The sequence below is a fragment of the Hordeum vulgare genome, chromosome 1H, assembly GCF_904849725.1.
Source record: "Hordeum vulgare subsp. vulgare chromosome 1H, MorexV3_pseudomolecules_assembly, whole genome shotgun sequence".
Lineage (NCBI taxonomy): Eukaryota > Viridiplantae > Streptophyta > Magnoliopsida > Poales > Poaceae > Hordeum > Hordeum vulgare.
The window spans coordinates 445,856,253-445,875,029 of record NC_058518.1 but is presented as its reverse complement, the minus strand read 5'-3'; the positions used below and the strand labels follow the sequence as shown (position 1 = coordinate 445,875,029).

The window sequence follows — 18,777 nt, the reverse complement described above, 5'->3', positions numbered from 1 at the left end:
TTACTCTCTTTGATTATATTCTGCTGTTCATGTTGCTTGCTGGTCGCACTGAAAAAGTTTCAGTAGGGTTGTCACTGAAAGTGAGAGGGCGGCGATAGAGAAAGAGAGGCACCTCAAGCAACTGAAATTTTGGACGAGAAAAGCAATGCCACCAGCCAACCGCGGCAACCCGCGAGCTGGCGCGCGCGCGCGTTGGGTAAGCTGCCCTTTTCCTGCTAGCCGAGGCCTGCGTGCGCGTGTGCTGTGCGCAGGTGTGCCGCTCGGACCAGCTCCACCGGCCACCTACTCGGACGGCCAATTCATACCCGAGAAGCCTGCGATTTCGTTTGCTACGTACGCAAATACTACTCCATTTTTTTTTCAGCCGTGCACAAGCGTCTGCCCTAACACATAACAACACCGCCTCTCTACCCATGCCGGGCATCTCCGAAGACCAGCTACTCCCATACAACTTTGCTTGTCGACGCACCATCCACCCTGAATGTCGAAGAGGAGTTGGCAAGTAAATGGCAGGACTTGCTCCGATCCGAAGAAGACACCGTCTTGAATGCAACGACGACGACCGTGCATAGCGCTGCTGGGAATCGGAATAGGACCATGGCAAACACCGAAGAAGAGCGATGCACTACTAGAAAAAAGCTTATAGGCAGAATGTTACTAACAACGTTTGTTATGGGCTAGACGCTACTGCTAAGTACCATTAGAGCACAAGAAAAAAGACACTATTGGTAAAATTTAGCAGTAGCGCTTGTCAGTCCTAAGAATGCTACTACTAAGTGGGTCAAAGGATACCCCGGGTTCGGCACAAATTAGGAACGCTCCGTAACAACAAGCGCTACAGCTAATGGCATATCTGTAGCGCGTTTCCCACGAAGGGCGCTACGGATATATTCCTATCATTAAGTTCGCGGGTCCCACTTATCAGTAGTGTGTGCCCTATTGAAGCGCTACTGCTAACCTAATTATTAGTAGTGTGTTTCTCACAAACAGCGCTACTACTAAATTTCTATGGTTACGGTGGCAGGCCCCACTTAACAGTAGCGCATACCGGTAGGCGACGCTACTGCTAGTTTATATACTAGTAGCGCACATATACAAACAGGCGCTACTGATATGGTCGCCAGCCACATATCTGCCACCTTTTCCCCACCTCCTCTTCTTCCTCCTTCCTTCTTACCCACCACATCCAATAGGAAATTGTGTCGATCATCATGAAAGACGTCATTGAAGAGAATGGGATGTTCTACGGCGGTCCAATATCACGAGTGACGTCCGCACCCGCATAGCCCTACTACGCCAGGACAACACACCTTTCAACAAGCTTGGGTGCATCGTCCCTGATATGGACGACGACACGAGTTCACTGCTTAAATTCACGATGACACTGTGTATGTTTAGTTGTTACTTTCTCTACAACTGAAACTTATAAATTATCTGTACGGCGTAACTATTAGATGTAAACGCTACCGCACTCTAGTCAGTTAGTTTGGGTACGATGAATTTCGTTAACTATGTTTATGTTGATTCTATTTGCTAACTCTTTCTCTCCGCAGGATGAAGTCGTATATTATGTTGCATATTATCATTGAATTCACTTGATGATATATGCATCTCTGACAGGTATATAGATCATCGATGGCGAGGTGGTATGCCTTGTACATAGGGAGGGTTCCGGGAGTGTACGGGCCCAAGTACATCGCTTCCCGGGCGGCAGCCAGAAAGGGTTTGATAGCAGAATCGAGGCGGAAGCTAGTTACTTGAGGTGGACGCTAGCGCGCAAGAGAAATCAAAACCGACGCCTTAAGAACTACTACATAATCCCGCTTTTGCTCATCGTGATCGGCCTTCTCTTGTATGTGATCAGATCATAGATAGGTTATATAAATGATGAAACATGAGTATGACCATGGTTAGTTGCATGTATTCGAGACTTGTAATAACCTGTATCACTATCTCTTCGAAACTTGTAATAACGTGTTCGACCATTAGTGATTGTTAGAGCATATATCTCCATATGTGGTTTTGGTAATTGATGACAATTCCTATGGACTAATGGTTGCCTTAAATTACATTTATAGGATTTGTCCATAGGCACTTCTTGAAGTCCATCTGTTGGATTCAAGGAGTTTATATGATGACCAAGATGGTATTCAAGGTATTATCGAAAGAATGGTCATAGAGACACATGGTTGATCAAGATCTCAGACAAAGAGTAAATCAAGATGATCAACACACAAAGTGTACAAGATATACCGAGAGGGATCAAGTGATCCCATGGTATGGTAAGCATTGTCCATTACGTGTTTGTGTACTAACCCATGGTCTTCGTGAGAGTTCTATGTGGGGGTTAGGTATGTTTCCATGGGTTTGCGTCAAAGGGAAGATCTCATACACCCCATGAAGTATGTCGCCAAGTTGTGATCGTCATCAAGATTGCGATGTGCAAGTTCAAGTGGATCAGCACGAAGATATCATGCTTGAAGCTTGCCGTCCATTGTGGTGGCAATGGACTTGTGAAGATATGCTGAAGAGTGGCTCACCCATAGTGAGTATGGGGGAGCAATCAACTAGTCTTCATAAATTCAACGCAATCAAGATATGCTAAAGAGTCGCTGTTTGGGTAGCTCTTGTCGTCCTGAATCCAACAAGCTTGGGTTTGCTCGATTCGGAGCTCGTATGCGAAAGTTATGGCTGTTTCAGTGGCGAGCGGTAGTACCGCTGGACCTAGCGATAGTACCGCCCCTGGTCAGCGGTAGTACCGCTCCAAGATTTTAGTACCGTCTTCTTTGCGGTTGTACTGCGTCGGACATTTTTGCAAAGACTTCCTTGGCGGTGGTTGGCCCGGTAGTATCTTTGCGCTACCATGGGCTCAGCAGTAGTACCGCTGCAGCCAGCGGTAGTACCGCCGGAGGGTCAGCGGTAGTACCGCTGGAGCCAGCGTTAGTACCACTGGGCTCGGGCTGTAAGTGGGGGTAACGGTCTGATTCCTTCCCCCACTATATAAAGGGAGTCTTCTTCCCCCTTGGTCTTATCCATCCGTTGAGCTCTTGTTCTACCTACATTGTTGACATTCTTAGAGCTTGCTAACTCTCAATCCCTCCAGTGATTCTTGCTTGTTCTTGAGGGAAAAGAGAGAGGAGATCTAGATCCACATCTCCACCAATCACTTTCTCCTCTATGTGAGGAGAACCCCTTGGATCTAGATCTTGGAGTTCTTTGTGAGCTCCTTGTTCTTCCTCTCATATTTCTCCATAGCTTTCGTTGTTGTGGAGGGATTTGAGTGTGAGGGACTTGACCACTTCGTGTGTTCTTGCCATTGCATTAGTTGCATCGGTTTGAGTTCTCCACGGTGATACGTGGAAGTGAGAAGTTGAGAAGCTTACTACCTTTGGTACTTAGTACCCTAGATATTGTTCTTCGTGGATGCTTTGGCATCCTAGAAGCTTGGTGGTGTCTCGGAGCTCAATCATTGTGGTGTGAAGCTCCGGGAAAGCGTCGGGGTCTCCAATTAGGTTGTGGAGATTGCCCCGAGCAGTTTGTACGGGTACCGGTAACCGCCCCCAAGGGTTGCCACGTGTACGGGTTCGGTGACCGCCCCCAAGGTTTGCCATTTTGTACGGGTTCGGTGACCGCCCTCAAGGGTCCCTTAGTGGAATCACGGCATCTTGAATTGTGTGAGGGTGTGAGGAGATTACGGTGGCCTTAGTGGCATCTTGGGGAGCATTGTGCCTCCACACCGCTCCAACGGAGATTAGCATCGCAAGGGTGTGAACTTCGGGATACATCATCGTCTCCCCGTGCCTCGGTTATCTCTTACCCGAATCCTTTACTTATGCACTTTACTTTGTGATAGACATATTGTTTTTTGTAATATATCTTGCTATCACTTAGTTGTTTATCTTGCTTAGCATAAGTTGTTGGTGCACATAGGTGAGCCTAGTTGTTTGTAGGTTTTGTGCTTGACATATTAAACGTTAGTTTTATTCCGCATTTGTTCAAGCCTAAACCTTAATTATTTTAAAGCGCCTATTCACCCCCCCCCCCTCTAGGCGACATCCACGTCCTTTCAGTGATCATGATGAGATGAGATGAAAGACCTTCTTTTATTCATTGATGCCGATGATTAGACATTTTGGTATCATATATGTTACAGTGAATATGCATGTTCTTATTGTATAAGTTGTATTGTTTCAGTAGAACGACAACTGCCAAAAAATAGCATAAAAAAGCAGTAGCGCAAGTCCTAGGTTTACCAACAGCGTGTGTTTACAGTAGCGCTGCTAGCACATGCGCGCTATAGATAATTAGCAGTAGCGCCAGCATAAGCAGGCCGGCGTAAGAAGCGCTACTAATATAGGATATTACCATTAGCACTGGGTAGAAAGCACGTTGCTGCTAAAAAAATAGTTGTAGCGTCGTAGCCGTAGCGCGCCTACCAGCACTACTGGTAGGGTTTTCCCTAGTAGTGACGAGGAGCAAAGCCGTGTCTCCAAAGACGATGCTCCCAACAAAGGAGCGAAGTCGAGAATGTCATCATCGCGTCGATTCGACTGAACCATGGCTTTCACGTGGAGACAACAACCAACTCCACACAAGCGAGAGAAATGTTGAATTCACCTCGACGACGCCTCAAAGGAGGGGGACAACACCCACGGGCACCATTGTCACGGGCCAGGCAAGAGCCATGCAAGATTTTCATCCGATCATCGCACATCTCCACATCTCGAAGGAATTGGGCAGCACCGTCCAAGACGCTTCACATCGCCGCCTCACGCAACGCCTGCCATTGTAGCTGCATAGCCATGGACCACCGATAGGCCACACAACAAGATAAACGCCACCCACCAAATACCTACAACCTGTCTGAGGAACCGCAACCACCCAACTCCTCGAGCAAGGGCCAGAACCACCACGGAAGGCCATCAACTGCTCCAAAGTGACAACCTTTCGATGATCCAACACCTAGCCGTAGGTAACTCCCACACCGACACCATCAAAAGGCCACCTCCGCTCGCCATGCAACCCAGAGGTGGCCCGAACGCTTGATGCTCGCAAGGAACACCATCCTAGTCGAGCCATCACAGCTCCACCACCAACCTGGACGGTAGTTCTCGCCGCCGCCTCAGTACGCACCGCCGCCACCAGCCCGCCTCACGACACCGTTGTTGTCCCCGGCAATACCGCCGCATCTCCAAGTATCTCGTTGTGCTCTATCGTTGGCCACCACCACACTGAACCCCCAATGCAACTGCCAGTACTACCGTAGTGCCCAACAGTCCTGGAGGCCCGGCGTCACCATGCGTGCCAGCACCCATGCACTGGTCCCGACCAGCCAGATCCAGATCTAGGGAGGGGGATCGGGACGAACCGAGACCTCCAACAATCATAGCCGCAAGCAACACCTTCGGGCAGAGCTCACATAAGCCATGCATCAGCTGTGTCATGCCGCTGCCACACCCTCGTAACACCTCTCCTTGGCCACGCCATGGTCCCCACCGGCCAGATCCATATTGAGGGAGGGGGATCGGGACGAACCGAGACCTCCGGTCGTTGCAGCCGCAAGCAGCACCTCCGGACAGAGCTCACATAAGCCCCACAGCCACCGCGTCATGCCGCCTCCACACCCTCGCGGCACCATGCCTCCAAGCGCCGCCGCCCGACTAAGCACCACGCCATGGCCATGGAGTAGGGAGTCGCACCGAGGAGAGGCCCCGTCGCCGCCGTCCCTGCCCGGGTTTTGCCCAAGAGTGGCTCGCTACGGGTCGTTGTTACTTGCCAGCATGTTTGTCCTCATGAAAATGACAGAAATATGTCAAGTCATGTCCGGCCGCTCAATTGTCTCGCAATTCACAAAGTAGTTAGATTTCATACTAGGGCATAACCAATTTTAAGCTTTAATCACTAAAACTTACAATTTTACATCTGAATATTTCAATTTTCACGCTGGCAATTATCAAGTTTCAGAATTGACACTTTAAGCAAATTTTTTGTCGATTGCGGGTACTAAAGTCATGATTTAGAGTTGGAAGTTAACATTTTTTGAAAATTCATCAAACATATTTGAAATGAATCTCATTTGAAGACTCTCATCAAGAAAAAAACGAATATGAAAACATAACTTCATTTAAACTTTTATTTAGAAGATAATAAAAAATAAAAAATAAAACACAAAATGAAAAAGCACGGGCAAGGGATGTTTGGCATGTCGTGCCCCAAATCCTTTCTCGTGAAAAGGTTGGACGATGATACTTCCAATTAAGAGCCCTCATAAATATCACACGTGTGACACGAATACATAACAACTCGAAACATGTTTTATGATAAGTTTAATAACATGAGGAGGATAAATTTAGTGATGCGAGGATGACAGCTTTTTATTTGAAAGGCAAGTTTCAATTTTTATTATGATACACATGTGCCATGAATACATAACAACTCCAAACATTTTTTATGATAAGTTTAATAACATGAGAGTGATAAAAAATTTAGGTGGCAACTTTAGTTTAAAAAACATGAGAACAAAATTGCTTCGTGCCACATATGTAACATTTATCGTTTGGGCAAATTAATTCATGGGTGGAGCTCGTCAAGGATTATTTGTCTCGTTTTATCCAGATTTAATTTGAGTTTGACACAATATGGTGTATATATAAAAAAATGATCCAAAGTACATACATACCACACTTCATTGATAATTGGCACAATCGGATATCTAATGGCATCTCCGACGATCGTAAATTTGTTCCCGCATTCGTTCGTGAACAAGGAGAGATCAGTACATGAACAATATGCACGTTCAAATAGTTATATATATATATATATATATATATAGCTCAAATATTCAAGGGAAAATCTAATCTACAGATGGATGCACCGCTGACTTTCGGTATGGCGGCTCGCACACACACGCATAGTTCATCAGGTGGCGCGGAGAGCGACGAATCGTTTTGTTTATACTTAGTACTCTGTGCGCATCAAAGTGAAATCTATTATATGCACTCCAACAGTGATTCACATGGCTACAGTGCACCTATAATGGTAAAGTGGTGTGCGCTGAAGTGACGTGTTTGTTACTTTTTTATCCACATCCATGCCTGCACACACACGGGCTGAAAAAAATGATTTATCTCACAGATTAATAATTTAATTGAAGATTCGTTTTCATCATTAGGTTCATCTCGACGAGACCTTCAAAATAAAATCTCATATTGACATGTTTTGTTGACTTTTTTTCGTCGTTCCTAATTGCCACAGTTATGTCATCATAGTTGTCATCTTACGGGTGTCCAGTTGTTATAAAAATTATACATAGTTACCGAAACAATAATTTTATACTTTTTAAGTATTGCAGTGTTAGGTGGAGCTAAAAAGTGATTATTAAAGCACTAACACAGTAAGCAAGTAAATGCATGAACCAACACAAGCACAATGAATCAAGTTTTTTAGTGAGGGTATATCGACATTTATAAACCTGATAACCAAGTTACTTTAATCTGAGAACTATGTGACAAATAATGTGACGTGTAAGTGATAATAATCTGACAAGTACCAACGAAAACAAAAATTATCGAAACATGTCGACATGAGATCTAGTTTTAAAGATCTCGTCGTGATAAAGTCAATGATGAAAACGGATCATTGATTGAGATAACGATTTGGAAGATAAAACTATTTTAAAATGCACAAAGGACGTGGGGTTGAAAGCAACGGGAAGAGAGAGACTGACGTGGGGTTGAAAGCGACGGGAAGAGAGAGCGGATGTGGGGTTGAAAGCGATGGAAGACAATGACTATGGATCAGTGAGCATCCACCTTTTTTTTCCTGTGAAGCGTGCATTAAAACGTGATTATCAGACTCATATACTAGTACCTGCATGCATCAAAAAGCAACTGCTAGATTACTTAGTGACCGTCGCACGAGAAAACCTATATGCGGCGCCGCTATGTAGTCAATCCCAATATTCAAATACAATAGTAGTTCTATTTTTAAAAATTTCAAATATTACATTCCAACATTGTTGTCGCCCTTAACCATCCACATGTACTCAATAATTTCTTCATTCAGTTTGTCATGAGTTGCTCGATGTCGAATTTGTTGATAAGGAAATGTGACGGGTTTTGATGAGGAAATTCAATAGGATCACACATGTTCATGAATTCAAGAGTTGTGGCAGCATCCTCACCCTCATTCTCCAATATGATCACATAATAGGTCGTCACTTCCTATAAGGTATGTGGATCACATTGTTTAACAGCTCCACGAACAACCGCAAAATATGCCCGCGGAACTCCAAATGCTCTCTCACCATCCTCACTATCTGCTTTTGTATTTGGACAAAGTGAGACTTTTTCTTGTCAACTGGGTTAAATATGGTGTTGACAAAGGTAACCCATGGAGTATAGATACCATCAATCAGATAGTACCCATGTTGTACTCATGTCTATTGACAATATAGTGGCAAGGAGGAGTTTTTCTTCGATCGGCCTAACAAAATATGGTGATCACTGCAGCACATTGATGTCATTATGAAACCCGGGCATGCCAAAGAAAGTGTGTCAAATCCAAAGATGATGTGATGCAACTGCTTCCAGAACGATGATGTGCTTCTTAACATGACCCTGCTATTGCCCTTGGGAAGCTTACACACAATTCTTCCTTTTTTCAATGCATGTCGTCAAGAGATCCGAAGAAACCTGGACACCCTCTTGCTTTCGAGAGTGTCTCTCACAGTTGGTTATCTCACATACCGAGGTCCAAACACCTTGACCACGGCAGTTGCAAAGCCGATCATGGCACCTCTACATGTGCTCTCAGGCATCCATAGCTACTAATAACCCACAAGTAGGGGATCGCAACAATCTCCATGTGTAGTATTACACCCTAGTTTATGATTCAACACAAGGAGAACCAAATGATATTTATTTGTTTTAGTAGTTGAGTTGTAAATTCAACCACACCTGGGATATCCCTCTACAACAAGAGTTTTAGTAGCAGAACAAAATAGTAGTAGTAACGGTAACAGTAACAATAGCAGTTTTGTAGTGATTGTAACAACAGTAACAACAATACTAACTTAGAAAGATTCAATATATGAAAAGCGTAGGCATTTGGATGAGTGATGGATAAGCATATTGATTGGATAACATTCACCATGTAATAGTTACATGCTAGAGCGCACAGAACTGCTCCAATTCATCAATGTAATGTAGACATGTATTTCATATATAGTCATACATGCTTATAATAAGACCTTGCATGACATCTTTTGTCCTACCCTCCCATGACAGCAGGGTCCATAGGGATGCTAAGGCATATTAAGACTTTCTTTTAATAGACAACCTGAACAAAGCATTAACACATACTGAATACATGAACTCCTCAAATCACGACAATCACCGAAAAGAATCCCAATTATTATCACCTTGAAGTATGCAGATCATGACACATTATAGATGCACACAACTTGCAAGATAGGATCCAAAACACTCTAATTTCTCTTACAAAAGACGCTGGTTCCTAGCCAGAACAAAGCCATCCACGTCGCCCTGTATAGCGCTATGAATAGTGCTTGCCACCGGCTTGCCACCGCACGTAAATTTCGTGCCCTGTCGGGGGCATTTCTGTCATTTCATGCCTAGGCGTATAAAAGCCAGCCCCCAATCCACAGCACCCCACCACCTCCCTCCTCCCGCCATCCCTCGTCCGCCGCCACGCTCACTTCCCTCCTCTCCTCTCCCACCCTTCCTCCTCTCCTCTCATCTGCCTCTCCGACCCGGGGATCCCGGCCCGGATCCGCTCGCCGACGCAGCGCAGGACCCGCACGGCCTCACCGCCCGCCGTAGGGCTGCCGCGCGCACCGCCAGCTCGCCTCCTCCCCACCAATCCCTCGTCCTCCTCCCCATCAATCCCTCGTCCTCCCGACCAGCCCTAGCCGTTCCTCCTCGCCACCTCTCCTTCCCCATTCATCCTCTCCATCCGCTGCCGCCACCACCCCGCCACCCCTATCTCTCCTCCTCATGCATCCTCTCCCCTCGTCACATCTGGTCGGATGAGAATGCGGCGACGGCGACAGCGGCATCTCCTGACGACGGCAGTGGAGCAGGCGAGGTTGCAAGGCGACGACCCGAGGCGGCGATGCAGGTCCTACTGCGAGCGGACGGGGGAGCTGCTCTATATGATTGCCCTAGGGACTGGAGGTATTAAACCATGTGTGTCATCCTTTGGGGCTGATCAGTTTGATGATAGTGATCCGACAGAGAGAGTAAAGCAGGGTTCCTTCTTCAACTGGTTCTATTTCTGCATAAATATCGGTTCATTCATATCAGCACTGTTATTGTTTGGATACAAGATAACTCGGGTTGGGGACTAGGATTTGCCATTCCTACTGTATTTATGGCATTGCCTATTGCAAGCTTCTTTCAGCTTCAGATATGTATAGATTTCAGAAACCTGGTGGGAGTCCACTTACAAGAGTGTGCCAGGTCGTTGTCGCAGCGTTCCGTAAGTGGCATGTCGAACTGCCACATGACACTGCTCTTTTGTATGCAGTTGATGGTCAAAATTCAGCAATAGAGGGAAGCAGAAAGCTAGAGCACACAAGTGAACTTGAGTGATTATCTTCCTTATACTGCATCATTGCCTTAATTTTATGTTAATGTATTAAGACAACAACAGAAGGTACTTGCGATGTTAATGAACACACTGAATTGGACACAACCTTCAGTAAGGCTTATTTTTGGAAAGGTCCTTCAGTAAGGTTTCAACTTGATGTTTGTGAAAACGAAATATATGCAACAAAATTAGTATGAGTAGAGCCAAGCAACCATGCTATATGCATCGCAGTAGTTCCGCGTGAGTACTGGGTACATAATACGATAGAAGCAAAATTATTACTGCTTGTATCAATAATGATGGACCTGATGTGTGCAGATTTAATATATTGCAACACGTGTTCATGAGCCATTCTGAAAATGTGTATATAGATTCCTTGACAAGGATGCCATCATCTCATCTCGGACATTTGACTCACAAGTATAAAAATCTAAATGTAATATAACTATGCTAGGAGCAGCGTATCAATAATGATGAACCTGCTGGTTTCTCGGACGTTTGCCAATGATAGCATGGTGAGATTCATTCTGTAAGCACATGTATGCACAATTGCTAGGAGCAGCGAATGAGCTCATGGAGCTCATTACCTTGATTAGGTAAAACTGTTATGATTAGGTAAAACTGTTATGATTTTGTATCGTACATATCATTCCTGATCTTGGACAAAGTGCTAGCTCCAAAGAGCCTCTCCTTTTCGATGTGTCATGGTGTCCATCTCCAGGCTAGCTCCAAACTTCTGCCCACATAATTCCCATGGTGTCTAAGAAAATCACAGGGAAGAGGCTCTGGGAGAGGGGGTTTGGTTTTACTTTTCTGGTTCTGCAACATGATGCGACAAATTTGTACTGCATGCATGGCTTCATTCCTTCATTTACCATATGCAAATCTTGGTCATCAATTTTTTTGGTTTCCTATGAGTGACCGGAGATTATTGTGATGCTATATAAGCCTACATCGTAGAGTGAATCAGATATGTGCTAAGTAAGTGTGATAAGCAGGTCCTGCACTTCTCTTTACTATTAAACATCAGCTAAATTTCTGATAATGGAATTTCAGAGATAATGCAACCAATCCAACTGTTAACTTTGGTGTGCTTTTTGTTGGCCCAGACCCGACGCCGAGTACTTTCCGGCGACGGCAACGACCGACGACGAACGACGACGAAGCGAAGCAACGCTGGTTGACTAACTTGGTTCCTGCCCCAAGCCGGCTCGATCCACTGGAAATCAACAACGTAGCAAGCTAGCCTGAGCTAGTTAACTAATACGCCGTCTAGCCGAAATATGCACGTATACAGCAAAAGCACGGCGGATCGAATTGATCTGCTAGCCGGCTGGCTCTACTACGCACGCACAAAGACTTGAATTGATAGCAAGCAGGCTCGTGTCGAGCCTGTCTTTTATTGCTTTTGATCTCTCACGATCTTGCGGTGGTTCTTATAGGGGCTATACAAACATATATATAGTAGCAGGATAGTTTAGCTAACCTATTCGGTTACTACTCCTAATCCTACTTGGTGATGAGTACGAAACCTACACGGACACATATACATGTCGTGTTTAGTTCCAACAATCACCCCCCTAAACACGACGTCGTTACGTTACAGCTTCGACGCCGATCCTTCTTTGCATCTTCAAGAACTTCTCTCGATCCAAAGCCTTGGTCCGGATGTCCGCTAGCTGGTCATCGGTGCAATTGTAGTTGACCTCCGTCTTCTCTTCTTCCACCCAGTCCTTCATGTAGTGATACATCGTATCAATGTGTTTGCTCCTGTCACGCCGCACTGGATCCTCGCGTAGAAAAAACATAGACTCACTGTCAACTTTGAGCACCACTTGTTTCGGATCTCGATCCATGAGATCATTGTGTAGCCTTCCTAGCCACACACCTTGACACTCTGCTTCACTTGAAGTGGATGTCACCATTTTCTGCTTTCGTGATAGCCAGCTTACTACGCTTCCACCAAGGAAATATGCCACGTCCGAGGTACTGTTACGGCCGTCAACAATTTCTTCCTTGTTACTATCACTGTAGCCGAGTAGTTTCACCATCTCCTTCTTGCTCAACTCAAGACGAGGTTCCATCGAAGCATTGATTGGATTGCAATCTTTCATGCCGCAGCTTTCAAGTACTTTCCTTGCGTATCCCTCCTGGCATATTGTGATCCCTTCCGGCTTTTGATGTACCTCTGGTCCAAGGTAGCAACTCAAAAGACCTAGATCATCCATCTTGAAAAGCTCCTTCATCTGTAGCTTGAACTTTGCAATCACCTCTTCATCTGCTCCAGTAATCAATAGATCGTCGTCGTAGATGCCAACTAGTAGATGATCACTTCCTTCACCTCTCTTGTACATTGTATGCTCCAGTGTGGCTTTCTCAAATCCAAGAGAAATCAAAGTCCGATCAAGTTTGATGTTCCACACCCGAAGGTCTTGCCGTCGCCCATACAAAACTTTGTGTAGCTTCAATACCACGTCCCCTTCTCCCTCTTTGATGAAACTCGGTGGTTGATTCACATACACATCTCCTCCGTTCAAAACCGTGGATTTCACATCCATGCAATGTATCTTCCATGATTCTTGAGCTGCGAGAGCGATGAGTAATCTCATCGATTCCATCCGTGCAACGGGAACGAACACTTGTTCAAAGTCCATACCTTCATCTTGCATGTACTCTTTGGCCACTAACTTTGCCTTGTGCTTCGCACAATTTCCTTCGGCTTATTTCTTGATCGTAAATTCCCACTTGAGCTCCATGGTTTTTTCATTGTTGGGAAGATCCACAAGCTCCCATGCATTGTTGTCGTGGATCGACCCCAACTCTTCTTTCATAGAATGACGCCAACAATCCTTTGTATTTGCGCCTTCAAATTTTATCAATTCCTCGACGCTTGCTAGACACCTTTCCCCACTTCCTTTGATCTTTACTGGATCAATGGTATGAAAAGTAAACAATAGCGTCCCTTCCTCCATTACTCTTGGAGGAACATGGGCTGAAGAGGTATTCTCTCCTGCATACGACCAAGATGTTGGCGCATCTCCAAGTAAAGCGCCTCCACAACGCATGGTTTCTTCATGCAATGAATGACCAAGAAGTGCTAGCGTTGCTGAATTTCCACGCGCGCCACCGCATGTGTCTCCTGCCTTCCAGGATGTGCAACCAGACGCATCACGTGTGCATGGGCTGCACCCCACTAGCTCGTCCCTTGCTGCTAAGCAATAGCTGCCTTCAAGCCTTCCATGCATGGCACATTGGCCACAACCTCCACTACAACCTGCTAACACATCTACTGAAGTACTTGCACATGTGGCCGCTCTTGCTGCATGAGCGTCCAATTTTACACAAGCATCAACAGCTTCCATGTCGGTCTTTGCACCAGCATCAACAACAGACGTAGCACCTATGTCCGTTATTTCTTCATGAACTTTCGACTTCACGTCTTCGTTTGTTACTGGACAGCGTGACATACCTGGTGCGCACGTGCCTACTTTTGCATCAGCATACTTTGATTCATGGTCTTCAGCCGCCACGTACACCGAAGTGACATTCGTGTGCGTAGCATCGACACAAATTTCACACTTATACATCGCGTCAGTAGCTTCGACACGAATTTTGGAATCACCCCTCATGTTTGTAACAAGGCCGCTTCTCCACGGCCGACCACATGCAATGGGCGCTTCCTTTGCTCCAGCAAAGATAGCACTTACACTCGTAGCATTGGTGTAAGTTTCGGAATCACCCCCGCATCCGTAGCATCGATACGGGTTTCCGAACCATGATGTTGAGAGCAAACTTTTTCTTCATGGAGTGCGGCAATTTCTTTAGCCGACACTTGAAGAATTGGATCCTCCTCGTCCACGAGTTCACACATCAACATCATGTCACCTTCATCTCCTTGCTGGGCCATGAGCGCCTTCTCCTTTGGGGGATTCTTGCACTCTGACTTGAACTGCCCCATGATGCCACAATTGTGACACTTGATCTTGCGCTTGCCGAACTTCTTCTTCTTCTTCGGAGCACCATCGTTGGCGTCCTTCTCACTTTGTTCGTTTGGCACAAAATCTTGGCGAGCGTAACTGCTAGAGCCCTCACCTTCTCTCCTTGAGTCCAGTGCCTGCCACTGAGCCCGCGTGAGCATGACATGCTCATCATTCCTCCCGTCCCCGAGACTGTACCTCATACGCTCGTCGTGAGCCTTGTAGCGTCCGACAAGATCATCAATGGAGAGAGTCGCGAGATCGACGCACTGCTCGATCGCCGTGACAATTTGCAGGTACCGGGGAGGAGCCGCACGCAAGAACCGACGGACTACCGAGGCCTCCGTTAGGTTTTCTCCAAGTGCGCGGATCCGATTGACGAGAGTAGCAACCCGTGAAGCGAACGCGTCCATGGACTCATTGTCGCCCATGACCAAAGTCTCATAGTTTCTTAAGAGAGTTTGGAGATTGTCTTTCTTGACGCGATCGTGTCCCTCGAACATGAGCTTCAAGGTATCCCACACCTCCTTCGCCGTTTCTTTGGCGATCACGTGTTGAAGGACATCTATCGGCATCACCGAATAAATCGCCGGCGCCGCCTGCCGATCCTTCCGATGCTCAGCTCCCTCCTTCTTGAAAGCGTCGCCTCCTGGATCGACTGCATCCCACAACACGTTGGCGTGGAGACCACACTCCATCAGGGCCTTCCAGACCCCGAAGTTCTCATGGTTAAATCGTGGGTACGACGAACTCGCCGGAGCAGCAAATACTTTAGCCGCACCGGTGTACGCCGCCAGCTGCTGGGCCTTGTCGTCCTCTGACATGATCTTCCGTTACTAGAAGATCAACCTCGCTCTGATACCAATTGTTGGCCCAGACCCGACGCCGAGTACTTCCCGGCGACGGCAACGAACGACGACGAAGCGAAGCAATGCTGATTGACTAACTTGGTTCCTGCCCCAAGACGGCTCGATGCACTAGAAATTAACAACGTAGCAAGCTAGCCTGAGCTAGTTAACTAATACGCCGTCCAGCCGAAATACACACGTATACAACAAAAGCACGGCGGATCGAATTGATCTGCTAGCCGGCTGGCTCTACTACGCACGCACAAAGACTTGAATTGATAGCAAACAGGCTTGTGTTGAGCCTGTCTTTTATTGCTTTTGATATCTCACGATCTTGCGGTGGTTCTTACAGGGGCTATATAAACATATATATAGTAGCAGGATAGTTTAGCTAACCTATTCGGTTACTACTCCTAATCCTACTTGGTGATGAGTACGAAACCTACATATACATGTCGTGTTTAGTTCCAACACTTTTTGGATGGACTAATATGAAGACGATGGCTAGCTCCCATTGCCATCATATAGTCTAGAAGAAAGGGCAAGGATTATATGAAAAATAAAGGTACAATGCTCATAATATATTTTACCTTTTTGGCAAAGTTTTGGTGCTTGCGCAAGAAAATAACATCATCATTATACCTACTGCTCTTTTTTTATTCAGGCAATTAGCCATTAGTAGGAAATGCCAACTAATTGTACTTTCTTTGTTACAGAGGTGAAATTACTACTACTTTTTGAAAGCTTTTTTTGTTGCATGTTCCCCTTTCTTAATCTTCTGTTTGTTCAAATGTACATACATGTGCTTACACAATGAATCTCACCATGCTATCATTTCCTGAATAAGCTAAGGATATATGTTTTCAAAGCCTCTGTTACGAGTGAAATGCGGCAATGGAAGCAAGGAGTCATGGCTTACTTCTATTCGGATTCCATCTCTACTAGGACAATCCTTATCCTTCTCACCATTTATATTTGATTCCTTGGAGATTCATAAAGAAGGTATGTGCAAAATATCCGAATTTCAAACAGGCCCACACTTGAGGTTTTTTGTTGCATTTTTTGTATCTTATTCTTCTGCAGGAATGCATCCATGATCTTGGTATAAATTTGTTTGGATGCTTCAGAATCTTCAGATGGCATGGATGAGACATAATTTGTTGTATTAGGATATTTTTCATGGTTACACGTTAGGAAATTTTAGTTCTACTACCTGGGCGTACTTTATCTTTCCATTTCCATCAAGCCATCTTGATTTGTGATCGGGTTGCTGTGTGATGCTGTTAGCTATTCATATGGTGTCTGCTTACATCTATTCATAAATACACTCTTTGACTATTGTTTGTTTGAGACATATAGAAGAAAAATCTGCTAATGAGTCCTTAGAAAGGACGAGGATAGACGAACGTACTTGGCAGGTGGTCGGTGTATTGGGCTGGGCCAAATGCTTATAGTATACTTAATTATGATTTTAAGTTCTGAAAGGGTTTGTCGTGGCACCCTTTAGCCCAGATAAGGCTGTCGTGTATGTTCTGTTAGGTTGCCTTTTGTATACCAGTTAGTCTAGCTGTACGTTTATTCATTTTTTTCTTTTGTTTGTTTGTATTTCTTGAAAGCTAATGCCGTTGCATAGATTTTTCTTAACTTTTCATTTTTGCTGGGAGAAAGATGATGCTCTTTCTTAGGAAATTACTTATTAGATGGAACGATAGTCACCTTACAAAGTTCTTCCACCAAATGTTTTTATGTGTGCAACTATGATCGGTTTTTCTATTCATTTATTGTACAGTTTTTGAGGCTCGGGCTACCACAACCAGTCTAACATGTGCGTCGGCTTGAGCAGGGTGGATATAGATCACAGGTTGAATTTCACCGTACAAAAAGCGTTTCCATGCTTCAGCACGCCGGATTAAGCTGTCAAGCCCTGTATGTGAGGATGGGAAAACATCAATGAACCATGCAGCCGATCTGGCCATCGAATGCATGGAAACCAGCGAGTAGAAGGTGCTTGTTGACTATAACTATTATCAGATAGGGCAACAGAAAAATGCATGTGCAAGGGTAGCTGTTAGAAAAATCAGAAGAAATAAAACAACACAACAAGACCAGCAAGTAGATACCAACTTTACATCCGGATCAACATCAAAAGACAACGATGTAAATCATATTTTGAGACAAGATATGTTGATGATCGTCTTAGTGACACAATGACACAGTCAAAGTATGATCGCCAACAGACAAACAAGTGTTATCGGAGCCTTGACGGTGATATGGAAGGAATCTCTTCTTTAGGCAATGACAACCGCTTTTCAATACCGATGGCGCATGCAATGATGACTCTGCCTGATGATCATTGCTTTATAACTGCGACCATCTATATGCCGCATCTCTTGCTATATACTTTGCTCATTGTAAATAATCTATCGTAGACTTAAACTACTATGTATCAGCAATGAGTCGTCTTAGAACGCTATATGTCAGCACATGTTTTCATTTGCTTATGCTCATCACAGACTTCAACACTGTGTCAGTATTGAGTTCTCTTAGAACAATTTGTATAAACATCAAATTCCTATTTGCTTGTGCTCTAATCCTGCTATGCCTTGCTTTATGAAACCAATGTATGCTAAATAATGTCATTATTTTCTTCTTCATTTATCATGATACCGCTATCACATACACATGGTTTCAAGAATCGGCTGGCCGATGCTTTTTGCGCCATCGGCGCAACGGGTCATCTAGTATTCATGAAAATATAATAGGTTCAGATTTGAAAGCATGGCACTTGGGACCTAGTGACAAGCATTAAGCATAGCAAAGTCATAGCAACATCAATCTCAGAACATAGTGGATAGTAGGGATCAAGCCCTATCAAAATAAATCTATTACATGACAAATCACATCCAACCCCATCACCGTCCAGCAAGCCTGCAAAGGAATTACTCACTCACGGTGACGAGCATCACGATGGTGTTGAAGGATAATGGTTAGTGATGACGACGATGATGAATCCCCCTTTCCGAAGCCCCAAATGGACTCCCGATCAGCCAATCCGAGGAGGAACAGGAGGTGGTAGTGGCTCCATATTGTAAAACGCGATGAAAACTTTTCTCTTATTTTTTTCTTAAAAAATAGGAATTTATAGGAGTGAAATTAGGGTCTGTGGAGCCTTGAGGGGGTCCCAAGCCCACATGGCGCGCCCTTGGGGGGGGGGGGGGGGAGGTGGTCGCGCCTCTTGGCTTGGCACCAACAGGTGGCTCCCCTTGATGGGTCTTTGCTCCAATATTTTTTATATATTCCATAAAAAATCTCAAAAAGTTCTGTCAATTCCGATAACTTCT

At 45.1% G+C, this 18,777-nt stretch overlaps 1 long non-coding RNA gene across 3 annotated transcripts; it reads left to right on the top strand.

The window, feature by feature from the left end:
• Positions 1 to 15,514: 15,514 nt before the first annotated feature.
• On the top strand, positions 15,515 to 18,047 carry LOC123443806. Of its 3 annotated transcripts, XR_006630830.1 has the most exons (4): positions 15,515 to 16,001; positions 16,101 to 16,438; positions 16,520 to 16,625; positions 17,280 to 18,047. It is a non-coding gene; the product is annotated as an uncharacterized LOC123443806 (long non-coding RNA). The 3 variants fall into 3 exon arrangements; XR_006630823.1 differs by having other exon boundaries at positions 15,515 to 16,438; XR_006630826.1 differs by lacking the exon at positions 16,520 to 16,625 and having other exon boundaries at positions 15,515 to 16,438.
• The last annotated feature ends 730 nt before the right edge of the window (positions 18,048 to 18,777 follow it).